Raw genomic sequence first — 15928 nt, 5'->3', positions numbered from 1 at the left:
CTTGCTGAGTATTGATGTTATCTGTGCAATTTTGCAGTCTTTAGGTACGGGTCTTTCTTCGAGCGAGCTGTTGTATATAATTATTAACTACGGAGCTGTTTTGTCAGCATACTCTGAAAAGAACGTGATTAATGTAAATCAGGACCGGAAGTCTTGCCTTTGTTAAGTGATTTAAGCTGCTTTGCTACACCGAAGATATCTACGTCTAAGTTACTCACGTTGACACCAGTTCTTGAATCGAATTCTGGAATAGGTACTTCTTCGTTGGTGAAAGATTTTAGTAAAATTTCATATAGCAGCTCGACTTTAGTGGCACTACAATTGGTGACTTCCACATCGCTATCACGCAATGAAGTATTCATACAGTCTTTTCGCTGGCGTACTTCACATGTGACCAGAATGTCTTTCCATTTTGTGCCAGACTTCGAGGCAGAGTTTCGTTGTGGAATCACAGCACTTGGCAGTGAGCTACTTGCAAAATTTTACTTTAGAATGTATGAACTGATAACATTATGACAGGAAAAAAATCGCAACACTAAGAAGAATTGTTCGAGATAAACGAAAGTTGGTAGGCATGTTTCTACATCTGAAAGGTGACGTCTTTAAAATATCACTTCAGTCACGTAAGAGTGGGGCTAATAGCGCCACTATGAAGATGCAAGTAAGGTCTGGCCTAAACGGTGTAACGGTCTTCAGCGTTAGTTACCTTAGATTGGGCATGTGAGTTGATGTTAGTCAAGAATGCCCTTAAAGGACAAAGACGCCATCATTAGCACTTCAGTGAGTTTCAACGAGGTCGTGTAATAGGGCTACGAGGAGCTGGATTTTCCTTCTGCGGTACTGCAGAAAGAATTGGTAGGAACTTAGCCACAATAAATGACTGCTGGCAGCGATGGTCACTAGAGTTTAAAGCCGCAAGATGACCGGGCTCCGGACGGCCAGGTGGAACTGCCGTGGGGGAAGACCGTGGTGTTTGGCGTATGTCTCTGGCGCATCATTCTGCATCTGCAGCAGCAATTTGAGAAGCCGTTGGCACCACAACGACACAAGGAACTTTTGGAAATCGGTTGCCTGAAGGACAGTTCCGAGCCAGACGCCCTGTACCATGGCTGACTGCAAACTACCGCCATTTGCGATTCCATTGTCAAGCGAGAGCTTACTGGAGGGCAGGATGGAGATGTGTTGCGTTTTCTGATGAAAGCCGTCCTGCCTCGGTGGCAATGATGACCGTGTGTCGCTTATAAAGAGTCCAGTTGAGGGCCTGCAACTATCTAGTGTGCATGCTAGACACACTGGACCTACACCTGGAATTGTGGTCTAGGGTATGATTTCGTATGACAGCAGGAGTAATCTTGTGGTTATCGCACGCACCTTAATTACAAATCTGTGCGTCAGTCTGGTGAGTCGACCTGTTGTGCTCGCACTAACGATTTCAGGGAGTGTTTTCCAACAGGACAGTGCTCGCCCACATACCGATGTTGTAACACAATATGCTGTACCGAGTGTCCACGTGTTTCCTTGGCTTTCTCGGTCAAAAGATCTCTCTCCAGTGAAACTCGTATGAGACACAATCGGGCGACAACTCCTCCTTCATCCAGAACCAGCAGTAACTGTCCCTGTATTGACTGACCAAGGCATAGAACTCCATCCCACAAACTGACTCCCAGAACCCGTACAACACAATACATACACATTTACATGCTTCTGTCCAATATTCTGACGGTTACACCGGTTATGAATGTGGCACCATTCCATTTCCGCAGTAGTTTCTCGCGCTTACATTAACCTATTGTCGCGCATTCTTGTCCCAAAATTTCATTATTCTACAGTAATAATTTTTTGGTGATGTGATTCTTTGTTCGTCAGTGTCTTTATAAGATACTTGATCCTAAGAATAACCGGGACTGAGAACAATTTCATCTTATTTTAGTCTTATGCCATCTGTGTAAAATGCTTCTCATTTTGCGAACGAAAGTGTATCCGTCCACAACGTTATAATAAAAGTTGGCCAAATAACGAAAAGAGCAGATCATGTTCGACGTTATAAGCGCCTTGAAAGTCAGAGAGAGAGAGAGGTTAAAGTACTTGGACCACAATACCTCTACGATAGCACTACTCGTGTACCTGCGCGGGTGTGGCATTCTCGTCGATAAAATGCTAGGCGGACGATGGGACGCTGGAGGAACCAGTTTGCGTTTTAACCTGGGAGCGGAGATGGGCTCACAGAGAGGGACAGAGCGGTAAGACGTGCAGCGAAAGAGGAATAGGAAGGGAGGGAGTGAGGGAGGGAGAGAGAGAGACAGAGTGAGAGAGAGAGAAGGGTAGTGAGATGGGGTGAAATGAACGAAGAAGCTAGCAAGAGAGGCGATGTAGGCGATCAGGGAGCGGTTTATTTATTGTCCAATTAGAAGGCGGATGTTTGGTGGAGGAGAGAGGCTATCGGATCGCAGGCTGGTGGGCGGGTCTCCATCCGCTGGCGCTGATTGAGATTTGTTGGCGAGTGGCACCGATAGTACGGGGAGGGGGGCGGGGAGCAGTGGGGGGTGGCCGCCCGTCCTGCAAGAGACGGCAGCGGCGGCGGCTGAGGCGGCCTTCTTGGGGACGAGCTGTAGCGGCCGGCTTGCAACACGGCCTCCCCTTCCGTTTGCACAAGGTTGCCGATAACAGGGACACGCCATCGTCGCCCCGTCAGCCGGATACAGATAGACAATAGCGCCACCTCTGAGAGTCGAACACTGTCAAAAGCGCCCGCCTCAAGTGTTGGTTGCGGCACCTTATCCGCCTACAATGACTCTCTTCAGTTTCGAAGCGAGAACGAATTTCCAACTGGAAAATTACGCCCCCAAGAAATTTATAGGAAAGACACTTACGTGGTAGAGTTTGACCCCAAGGTTGCTCAACAGGATTCACCCTTTAATTTTACACACAACTTATATATATTAGACCACTTCAGAGAACAATTTAGCTAAACAATTACCCCATTAATGAAGGCTACTTTAAGCCGCCATTTAATCAAGAATTCCTTTTATCAGTCTCTAAAAGATCTAGCGTGAATCATTAATAACATCACAATCAAGATTCACGGAAAGGTTTGTTTTTATAATAAGACTGCACATTAATATTTCTTTGTTTTTAAAAAAGACAAAAAGCAGATAAAATTCTTTTACCTCGGGGTACCAGCCCCTGAGGTACAACCAGAGAAACATAATTTTATTTTTATGGGTGTCCACAGCCTCACCGTGTTCTGAGAATGAAAACACGGATCAAGTTGGCTATATTCCTTTTATTTAGAGTGGGATTGGCAGTTTCTACGTCGGGTCATTTTCAAGCATGTATTTTAAGTTTCCTGATTCATTTCAAATTGTAAGACATCGCTGTCGAAAGTGGTCAAGAAAATTTCTTACTTCTGTAGGTATGTAGCACGAAAACAATAAAATGTTGTACACGTTTACTTCTATTAGCCGGCTGTATGCTCTGTTGTATTCATTTTGTGCCACATAGACACAGGAATATGTGAATGTGAAATCTTATGTGACTTAACTGCTAAGGTCATCAGTCCATAAGCTTACACACTAGTTAACCTAAATTATCCTAAGGGCGAACACACACACACACACACACACACACACACACACACACACACATACCCGAGGGAGGACTCGAACCTCCGTCGGGATCAGCCGCAGTCCATGACTGCAGCGCCTCAGACCGCTCGGCTAATCCCGCGCGACTCACAGGAATAAGACGTATTCTTCTTCACATGTAACAACGATGTATTACAATACAAAATGAAGCAGTAAGCTTAAGATACGTGACTGAAAATGACCCAAGGTTAAACAGGCCGATCACACAGATAATAAAAATGATACAGCCTGCTTGGATTATAGAAATATGAGCCAGAGCAACACATTAACAAGGAATGATTAAGCGCTTAAATCAATTACTCAACACAGTAACAGAGAAGATACAAGAACGTGAAACAGAACAGTAAGCAACTTCATGAAACACGAAAACTAAAGTTTTCGTTATTACGTGAATTATTAAATACTCCGCACCAGTTTCAAGCCACAATGAAGAAAAACTTAACTTAGCCCGTTAGTTGCGTGCATTAGTTGCAACAGGCACAATATACAGATGGTGCTGCATTGTTGATGACCCATGGAAAAGAAAAGTGAGTCGCCCGTTGCCTAGGTCTCCCTTGCGGATCGCACGTGTACGGATTGAGTATCACGACCCTCTCATCGACCCAAGCGCCTACGATTAAAGCAAAGAAAGTAGCTCCACAAAAGCAAGTACATACATTTTGGATGAGACGCAGACTTCACAAGAGGAAAAAACTGCGTTAATTGCACAGAGTTGTAGGCCAAATTCGAACTACAGTATAAATATCAAATTTTCAAACCAAAACCTTGCACCGCGGCACTATACTTGAGACTGAAATAGATTTAAGGAATCGCCTGAAATACCTGTGGCTTACTATCTTGAAACAACAATAACATGAACAAGCTCATAAATGCAATAAAATCTAATTAATCTGGGACGAACTACCACAAGAATTCACAGAAATCTAAAATATATAAATTGCAATAAAATGTTAACTAGATTACAAATTAAATCATCAAGATCTGCAGCGCTGCACAGCGTGCTACATGAAAAACTGCAAAAACTAAAAACAAGACAAATTAAACTACAGTATCATACAGTTTACTACAATTCCAGGAGTGACTCATCGAGTAAATATCAAATCAGATACACCCAGCACAAAAACCGCCTACTTACGTAACCGTAGTTGAAGCTTAGCAGTCTTCGTGGGCTATACTAGAATACATCATACTTTCCTTCAATGTCGTTGCAGATATATACTTGAATTTAAAAGAAATCGCTCATATGCAATCTTAACAATGTCACATTGGGCATACCGGACAACCCCAAAAACATACGTTTTTGATATTAGGTGCATTGTGCTGCGGCCTGTTGCCAGGTACTCCATATCAGCGACCACAGTAGTCATTAAATATCGTGAGAGAGCAGAATGCGGCGCACCGCGGAACTCACGGACTTCGAACGTGGTCGGGTGATTGTGTGTCACTTGCGTCATACGTCTGTACGCGAGATTTCCACGCTCCTAAACATCCCTATGTCCACTGTTTCCGATGTGATAGTGAAGTGGAAACGTGAAGGGACACGTACAGCACAATACCGTACAGGCCGACCTCATCTGTTGATTGACAGAGAACGTCAACAGTTGAAGAGGGTGGTAATATGTAATAGGCATACATCTATCCAGACCATCACACAGGAACTCCAAACTGCATCGGGATCCACTGCAAGTACTATGACAGTTGGGCGGGAGGTGAAAAACTTGGATATCACGGTCTAGTGGCTGCCCATAAACCACGCACCACGCCAGTTAAAGGCAGAAAGACGCCTCGCTTGGTGTAAGGAGCGTAAACGTTGGACGATTGAACAGTGGGAAAACTTAGTGTGGAATGACGTATTATGACAGACAATGTGACAATGCTAAGGCAGGATGTGGGTATGGCGAATTCAAAAAATGTTCAAATGTGTGTGACTTCCTAAGGGATCAAACTGCTGAGGTCATCGGTCCCTAGACTTACACATTACTTAAACTAACTCATTCTAAGAGCAACACACACACCCATGCGCGAAGGAGAAGTCGAAAGCCGGCTGGTATGGCCGAGTGGCTCTAGGCGCTTCAGTCTGGAACTGCGCGACCACCACGGTCGCAGGTTCGAAACCTGCCTCGGGCATGGATGTGTGATGTCCTTAGATTGGTTAGGTTTAAGTACTTCTAAGTTTTAGTGGACTGAAGACCTACGATGTTAAGTCCCATAGTGCACAGAGCCGTTTTTGAGGGTTCGAACCTCCGGCGGGAGAGGCCGCGCAATCCGTGACATGGCGCCACTAACTGCACGGCCAATCCGCGCGGGTATGGCGAATTCCCGGTGAACGTCATCTGCCAGCGTGTGTAGTGAAAACAGTAAAATTCGGTGGCGGTGAGACTACGGTGTCGTCGTGTTTTTCATGAAGAGGGTTGCGCCCCTTGTTGTTTTGCGTGGCACCATCACGGCACAGTCCTAGATTGATGTTTTAAGAACCTTCTTGTTTCTCACTGTTGAAGAGCAATTCGGGTATGGCGATTCCGTCTTTCAACACGAACGAGCGCCTGTTCATAATGCTCGGCCTGTGGCGGAGAGGTTACATGACAATAACATCGGTGTAATGGACTGGCCTGCAGAGCGTCCAGACCTGAATGCTAAAGAACACCTTTGGGATGTTTTGGAACGCCGACTTCGTGCCAGGCCTCAGCGACCGACATCGATACCTCTCCTCAGTGCAGCACTCCGCGAAGAATGGGCTGCCATTCTGCAAAAAGCCCTCCATCACCTGACTGAACATATGCCTGCGAGAGTGGAAGCTGTCATCAAGGCTAAGGGTTGGCCAACACCATACTCAATTCCAGTATTACCGACGAATGATTCCACGAACTTTTAAGTCATTTTCATCTAGGTGTCCGGATACTTTTGATCACATAGTGTATTCAGAAGGAAGTTTTCACAATGCCTGGATCATGAGTTCTTGACAGTAATACCTCTGCTTCCAAATTATCGTCATCGTTCACCACAACTATAGATTTAATAAACGAAACGCGTCAAAGTCAAAGTCAACTCTGCCCGTCTGCCAACGTGTAACCAAAACACGGCTCGGACGCCAGGATAGTGACCACAGCATAGTGTCCCCAGGCCCCACATCCCGCTGAGTTGCCACGGGCGTACCACACGCCCAATAGGGCACGCTTCCTTGTAAACGGGCTCGCGAGGCTCACTGCACTCCCCTTACCGCCACTAGCCCAACTACTCTTCGCTTTGCTCGCCTCAGTCCCCGAGCGCCACCCAGCCACACCGCGCGACACCGAACCGGAAATACGCAAACAGCGATGGATCGACTCGACAGGAGTCGCCACAGCTCAGAAGTGAGCACAATGTGTCGAAGTTTCATGATAAATCAGACGATACAAAAAGAGATAGTTTTAAACTTCCAGTGAGCTACCTGACACAAGAAATTCACGAAACTGAGATAAGGAAGATCGTACGCTGTGCGTTCCTCCAACTAACATACCTATCATTTTACTTGACAGATTTACGACTATCACGCGAAAGTGAGAAAGAACTGTGATACCTTTTGGATGAAACATCTAATGAGCGCTGCATATGAATTCAGAGTAAAGTAGAGAAAGATGAAGGTGGTGAGGCATTTCTATTACCTAGCAATCGAGAGGACGCGGCACGGACGAAGCAACGAAGATGCAGCATTTCCACAGAGTAAGAGAGTATTCGTCGTTTAAAGATATCTACAAGTGGAGGCCCCATCAGGGTTTAATTTGAGGAAGGAAGCAGTGAAAATATGCATCTAAAACAAGGCTCTGTATGGAAAGCTATGACTGACTTTCGGAAAGCTGGGGAAGAAACAATGATCGATTTCAAGATTTATTTTATAGAGGGATATTAAATACCAAGTGGGCTATTAAGAGAAGTCTACTAGTATTGGACACTGTGCTTAACTTGAGAAAGATATTTTTTAAGAACGTACGTTTGGAGCACAGTATTGTATGGTGGTGAAATATGGAGTGTGTGAAAATCTAAACAGAAGAGAATCGAAGCACTTGAGATGTGGTGCTACAGAAGAATGTTTAAAATCACGTGAACTGATAATGTAAGGAATGGTGAGAGCCGGCGGAGAATCGGCGGCGAAAGGAATGTACGTAGAATACTTACCAGAAGAAGGGACAGGATAATAGGACATCTGTTTCAGACATCAGTGGATAACTTCCATGGCTAGAGGGAGCTACAGAGGGTAAAAACTGTTGAGGAAGACAGAGATTGGAATGCATCCAGCAAATTAGTGTGGATATAGGTTGCGATTGCTACTCTCAGGTGAAAATGTTGGCATGGAAGAGAAATTCTTGGCGGGCAGCGTCAAACCGGCCAGAAGAGTGATGACTCAAAGAAAAGTAGAGCTGTAGTGCAGAATCGGGAAGGAAAGGAATAGCTCGAGAAACGATGACTAGAAGAATAGGCCACCTGAGAAGACAAATGTTAAGCATTAAGAAGTAAGTACTACTCTGACATAAAGATAATAGCCCAGAAGAGGAAATGGTAGTGCACTGCATCAAACTAGTTACAGAACTGATGTGTATGTGTCACCTACCCTCAAGCCCCCTCTCTCCCCAGATAAACGAGAAAACGTGAAATATAAATCTAGCTGTGCTGAAACTAACGTGATCTATACACCATACCCACACCGCCGCAATTTTCAGTTCGAATGCTTGGCACTGAAGCAGTAGTGTACTGTTCCCAACGGAGATAACTTGTTTGGTGTCACCGAAAAAATATAAAGACTATAAGGAAATGTTAAATACAGAAAGCACAATGAGAAGACAACATCAACTTTCAGTTTCGAACTACATTCCTCGTAATTTTCTTTGAGACTTAAAAACTGTAGAAGCTCCTTCAAAGTATAGAACGAAACCAAGACGACCACACACCGTATACACCGTCCGTCCTAACTGTTGCAAGTCTAATTTCATTTCAGTTGAATAAGTGACCTCAGCACAATAACTATGGTGTCAGCTTGGAGAAACAACTGTAAACAACAGATGAGCGTTCGACACGTCTGTTGTGAGCAGGCAGTGCTAGACAAAGAGTGGATATGTGACCATACCGTGTGAACACTCTTGTGTCATAAGATACAATGGTGCAAACTATCTAAATCAATGGCTCAAGAGATTCGCCAGAATGGTCACGTTCATATTTCAATTTGTGTCACAACTTGGTGTAAGGGACGACAGACACTCAAATTAATTGTTTTCCATACATAATATGTTAAACAGAAATTTCAAGTTTTGCCTAAAAGATCGATGTAGTAAAAATAACCTGAACTGGACGTAACTGCAGAAAATACGTATGTCTGAAATACTTGGCTAAGCAGCCAATTATACAGACAACTATTCAGTACGATTTACTTGTTTTGAAATGAGAATTCTTCTCTGTTATCGGACATGAAATGATGAGTAGATGACTAATGACATTGCCCCATGTTGGGCGGCATAAAATACAGTGAGTTAGAGAACTCTTCTCTGTTATCGGACATGAAATGACGAGAAGGTAACTATTGAGATTGCCCAACGTTATGAGCCAACACTTAATTATTACCAATAATTAAATGAAATCAAACTCAAATGGTTCTAAGTAAGGGGTTATGTACGAAGGTAAAAGGATTACTTAGATGATTAAAACGAAAGAAAGGTGTTTATTTCAATGCTGTTAACACAAACCAAAACAGAATTACAAATCTCAGGGCCTATTTGACTGGGAGTGGTCAAGACTCAGTTACTAAGGGGAAGGAGGGAGACACGAATTGCCTCACCATTATTTGTTATCGTTCGTCGTGTAGTGCTGTCGGCGGCAGGCGCTGCGTCGGTAAGGCGCGTCGCCTCGGAGCTGTGCCGCAAGTCGGCTGCCTTCATCAGCAGCTGCGGTTTTGCGGAGAGGCCCGTTGTCCGTTTCGTGGCCGAGGATGTGATACCTCGGTGTCGGATGGTTGGTGTTAGCGCTGACTGGAAGAGATCTCATGTCCTCACGCTGCTGCGCGGACTCGCCGATCCCCTTTCCGCCCTCTTCCACCTCTCAGCTCAACTCTTCTTCGAAATTTTCTTCCTTTTGGTGTTGTAATTACCGACAAAATTTTCAGTGCAGCCCAATGACTGATCGCTGTTTCATGACCACGCCTCTCCGTGCAGGGTGAAAAATTTCTATCTGGCGTGGAATGGTGTGTGCTTCACGAATTGGCCTCTTTCTCACGATTTCACATTTTTACGGTGTTTTTCTGATTTCCGAAGCTGTAGTGAAAGTAGCTACACAACACTTCTTAGTAAACACTCTCTCTGCCTGAGGCCTGGATTACATGTATGGGCTTCGTCACACAGTCCGCTGGTGTCCGTGATTTATAAGAAACGTTCTTGCTGTTGAGAAAAACATCTTCTTAGGAACGCTGACTTCTTCCACTCGCCTACCAGCGCGAGTTCGCCGTACTTTGTGTACAGTGTTCCCTCTGCCCATGGGGTACTAGATTTGTGGCCATATTCCGGCTTTCTAAGGCAGATATAACGACTGCTGTGAGGCCAGAAGACCTGAAATGTAAAATTGACAGCAACAGCGTCCCTCCTTCGCAAAAAGGGGTCTTTTGAGCTAGGATTCGGCACTGTTGTGGGTGACTTCATCAGAAACAAAGCTCTTCAAATTGGCATGTCACATATTAAACTGCTGGCCGCTTGTGGACGAGCGGTTCTGGCGCTACACTCTGGAACCGCGCGACCGCTACGGTCGCAGTTTCGAATCCTGCCTCGGGCATGGATGTGTGTGTTGTCCTTAGGTTAGTTAGGTTTAAGTAGTTCTCAGTTCTAGGGGACTTATGACCTCAGCAGTTGAGTCCCATAGTGCTCAGAGCCATTTGCAACATTTTGAACCATATTAAACTAACAATCAACGATTGTTGGTTTAATATGTGACATGCCAATTTGAAGAGCTTTGTTTCTGATGAAGGCACCCACAGCAGTGCCGAAACCTTGCTCAAAAAACCCCTTTTTACGACCGAGTGCTGCTATTGCTGTTAATTTTGCTTTGTAAACGGTCGCTGATCACGCAGCCATGTTCAAAGCTTTAAAACTCACATGATCGCGCGCTTATATTCTTGACGTTCGTTTCTAATGGCTGCCTGTGCCCATCAGTTCTCAGCACGCTTCTCATTGTCATCCAGGCTCATCGCAACGTGTCCCTTCTTGAGTGAGGTGAAGGCGTCTGCCCAGGTTCTCGCTGTGCGCCTGCAGAATGGCTGCAGTGGTCTCTCCTTGGGAGCTCTCTCCTCCTCGGCCACTGGCGCTGCCAGTTGGCGAAAGTGCCGTGGGCAGAGGTATCACATACTGCAAGTTACTTTAAGAGTGTAGTCAGATCCTTTATTAAGCCCACTCTTGATGTAAGGCACAATGTTTCCTGCAATAAAATATTTTCATACGTAAATTGTCCTGTGATGTTTATCAAATGTTACAATGGTATCTTCACACCTAAACTACGTAAAGTAGATTATTTCAACCTGTGGAAATGTCGGTGGTTCATAGGATGTACTGTTTTTTAGTGATGCATCACCTCAGCAAGCACCATTGTATGGGGAAAGAAAATACTGTATCACCATTAAATACAGTAGATTTTATTCACAGCCAAGTATTGATTTCTATTTGCTTCTAAACTAGTCAAATGGTAACTATCACGAAATAAACTTTCGAGAAAGTCTGATAGATTTACTTAATGGAATTATTGTGACAAGACTTGAAAAACTATTTCCTATTATCAGCCACTCAATAACACAGTGTCTAATAGAAGTACATCATGTGAAAACACCACACCTACACTCAATAACAGCCAAAAGACAAAGTAAGAACTTGTGTAAGATCGTATTAGGAAAGGATGATAAAGGAGTTTTGATGAGTTGATTGCAATATGTAACTACAACTGAATAAGCTTGCTACACGGAAGGAGAACTTCCTCTGTGTTTACACACGAGACGATGAAAGATGTTCCTGGAAGAAGAGAGAGAAGAAACATTTCAAAAGCCGACTGTGCTATAAGACAGATAATTACTAATCGCTGACTGCAAATGGAAATTCAAATTTTCTACCGAAATGAAGCTGTATAAATTCTCACAATATGTAAAATTTCGAGCATAAAATACAAATGGCAATAGCTTCATAAAGTAACTAATTTAGATGAAGACAATACACATGTCTTACACATCAGTAGATTCAGCAACACTTGTTAATGAACTAAGTTCGACTGCTGCTTCACATATCTAAATTGCCTGTATAGCTTATTAAAATATGCAGAAACTTTTAATTGACACCTCTCAAATAAATTATAGGTTAGCAGACGTCCATAGTTCGATATACCACCATGCATTGAAATCATTATATATATAAAAATTGGTTACAAAATGCACTTGTGCTCTGCTGTTTATCTAACTTACAGCTGAAACTGATTTTTTCGATGAGAATTATCAGGTTAACATTGCTATAGTTGTGTCGAAAACTCACCTGTTAACCTGAATGCTCAATAACCTTCCACGCTTTGCAATCATTATGGACTTTCAAATTAAATATTTACAAATCTAAATTGTCCATTTAACTTATTACGATACGTGCAGCTCATTTTTTGATACCAGCGGTTTAAATTATAACTTAGTCAATGGTCTTACATTTATTAAAATATTAGAAAATACGTTCTACAATATTCCAAAGCACACCTGAGCACTACTCCAATCTTACTTGGAGTGTAAAATGCACATTTGAATGACAATTCACAAAGTAAGCAAGATGCACGATTTCCAGTCCTGCATATGCTAGTCGGCCTCCTTAAAGTAGATCGAAATACGAATAGATATTTATAAATAGATTTTGGTTTTCAATACAGTAAAGGCAATGGAGTACTTAATTTAGAGTTCTCTGTATACTGACAGCATCTTATGTTCCCTAAAAATGGTTCCAGCTAGTTAAGTAGGGTTATTATACCTTTAGCTACCTAACATTGGTTAATTTTCATTGTCACCCAACTACCCATTTTTTGGTACTTTGCCAGATCAGCATCGAAATGACACATGTAGGGCACTGTAAGTATGATCTTACTTTAGGAATTTTGGCAAGGTAACGAATAAGGAAACAAATCCACTTGTTCAAAGGCATGATGAATTTTTACATACAAATTGCACATAGAAAACAAATCCTTCTTTATGTTTTTCAGCATAGTTTATCTTACAATATCTGTCTGCACCTACATTATCTAATTCTTTCTGCAGACAATAATTTGACAACAACAAAGAAGAAATGATCTCCAATTCTCATATGTATTTCATTATTATCCTCTAAACTAGCATTTTTATCTCCTTAACAATCAGCTCCACATGCTCTTGAGCTCTTCTAGCCGAGAGAATTTGGACAGTTAAATTTGTCTTTTAACTGTCGTGTTACACTATAGTTAAGATATTCCATGTATTCCTGAGTGTACATTCCAAATACTTTCCTCGAAGTCCTTATCGTTTCTCCTTGTAGTATTTTCAGTTTTCAGCTTTTCAAAGTGAATTATTGTAGTACTCGGTAATATCTGAGCTGAGGCCACGGCTTTTTGCTGCAAGATGCACAATTTCTAGTCCTTCACATGGTAGTCGGCCTTTACAAAGTAGATCGAAATACGAATGGATGTTTATAAACAGATTTTGGTTTAAGTTTACAATACAGTAAATGACTTCGGATCAATCGATTTCTGCGAGAGCTCCTGTTTGTGGCGACTGACTGTTTAGCATGTTACTTGTAACTATTTAGGCATGGTAAAAGTACTGGAGTATTTAATTTAGAGTTCTCTATCATGTTTTAAGCACCATTGGATAGATAGATATGTGGGTGTGGAAAATAAACCGTGACAGTTAACAGTAACTTGACAAGCATATAAAGGATCATTCAACAATACTAATAAGGAAAATAGTTTGGGAGTCTGTTATACCTAACACGAAGTGTTGTTCATATGATGAAGTATGAAGTTTGGGAGTCTGTTATACCTTACACCAAGTGTTGTTCATATGATGAAGTATGAACGCTGTCAAATTTTGGGGCTGACAAGCAATAGGAGCTCCTATCAGCTGTTGACTGCGTATCGCATTTTGAGACTTCGCGGAATGGAAGTTGAATGAAAGGCGTATTTGGCAGCCATGTATTTGTATTTCGTTAATTATGACACAAAAGCCAATGATGGTTTATATCTATTTATGGAGAGCTTATTTTATACTCGTTCTCATACTCTGTAGCAAATTATATACAGATTCCAGCTGGGAGACGCAATTACTGGTGCGACTGTTCAGTATTACACATAAAAAATTTTCTGTATTGAGGGATGAAAAACTAATTAGGAGTATTAATAAAATTAACCAGTAACATGGTATCATTTTACACAATTGAGGTTGAGGTTGCATATTTTTATAGAATGTTTGTGTGTGTGTGTGTGTGTGTGTGTGTGTGTGTGTGTGTGTGTGTGTCTGTGTGTTCCTAACAAGTTTACATATAGATATACAACAAGCTACTTCATGTACGTAATTTTTTTGGATAAATACTTTTGAATAAAGTGCTAAATTCTGATCGTTGAGATACTTGAAACACAACCAAGATGTTTGATCTGGTACTATATTGTGATTGGCTGGATAGTCATTCAGTTATATTATTTTCTTACAGTAAATTCTTAATTAATGGAGTAGAGGCATAGGTCTGTAACAGCAAATGGCATGATTTTTTTGCGATCATACGTATTTGCATAAGTATTGGTGGCAGCTGGCTGCAGTGGAAATTCTTCCACTGGCATTTTCCTTTGCTCATGTGCTTGACATAAAATAGAGAACAATGACATTTATTAAGTGTTTGTCTCATTAATGCAGAAATAAAATTATTAACGTAAGGAACATTACTATTATTTCTTTTCACCTATAATCGTTTACGTGACATATATAGTGGTATGAATGGTCGTATATATGTGTCTATTACAAACAACTGATTATTACCATCGCTGTGAAAATCTATATAGTTGCAGTCTTCTGGTAGTAGATTATATAGTATTTACTGAAAACGTAGTCCCCGGTATAATTCTATCTGTCTCATTAAATGTAAAAGAAATTAGGGTCACCACATTTTTGTGGGTCTTGCTTCAATCTGTAAATGCAGAACCCTTATAACATCACTTTGTTCTCTGTCTGTCTGTCTGACTGTTATAAGCCTTTTCCTCATGGAGCAATAGGCGTATCAGGTCAAAATTTATGTCACATATTAAGGCCTATAATCTGTTGACGGTGTAAGAATTTTAAGTTTCTAAGTTAACTCAGTGAAACGATACAACCTATGTCAAATACTTGGATATTTTTAAGCTCTCTCGTAAAAACGCGTAGGGTATTCCTGGTGACCTAGAATCACGAAGTTGGTCAAGAAGCAGGGTTTTGCAGTGAAAGTAAAGTATGATATCCCTAAATTGTGAATTTGTAACTACGTAACACGAAAAATATTTGTATTTTATTTTTTATCCGTTTGTCTGTGCTTCTGTTAAGACCGTTTTTCTCTGGAAGAAGTTTGCGTATCAACTTCAAATTTATATCATATACTAAGACCTTTTATCCCTTGGTAGAGTAAGAACTGTAAGCTTTTCAGTCAATATAATCGACAGATACGATCATTTATGCCAGTTATTTTGATACTCGAAAACTGACTTATCAGAACCTATAGAATGCTTCCCATTGAGCTAAAATCATGAAATTCGGCACGAAGGAAGGTTTCATAATGCATTTAAAAAATCCGATAATTTTTCATTTGTAAACATGTAATACGAAAAAAGTTTATATTTTTAATTTTTTTATGTCCACCCGTTGGTCTGTTGTCTGTTAAAACCGTTTTCCTCAGAAACCGTTTGGCGTATTTTGTTCAAATGTACGTCACGTGGTAAGGTCCATGATCTCTTAGAGTTGTAAATATTTTAAGCTTCTAAGTCAATTTAGTCAAAAGTTAGGCCATTAATGAACATATTTTCATAGTCTAAAACTAACGTACCAAAACCTTTAGCCTATAAACATGAAATTTGACTAAATTCGAGGTTTTAGGTGGCCATAAATATTAAAAATAATTCTCTGCATTATAAATAGGACTCCACATCTAAGAATCATATTGTCATTACTGCAGGCAAGTTTGACATATCAAGACAACGAACATGAGAGAATGATATGCTAACCTCAATGCATGACGTTATGTAGATATTTGTATTGTCTGTAATCAATAATT

Source organism: Schistocerca nitens, chromosome 4, assembly GCF_023898315.1.
Source record: "Schistocerca nitens isolate TAMUIC-IGC-003100 chromosome 4, iqSchNite1.1, whole genome shotgun sequence".
In the NCBI taxonomy this organism is placed as follows: domain Eukaryota; kingdom Metazoa; phylum Arthropoda; class Insecta; order Orthoptera; family Acrididae; genus Schistocerca; species Schistocerca nitens.
Note: the sequence above shows the minus strand (reverse complement) of the source record.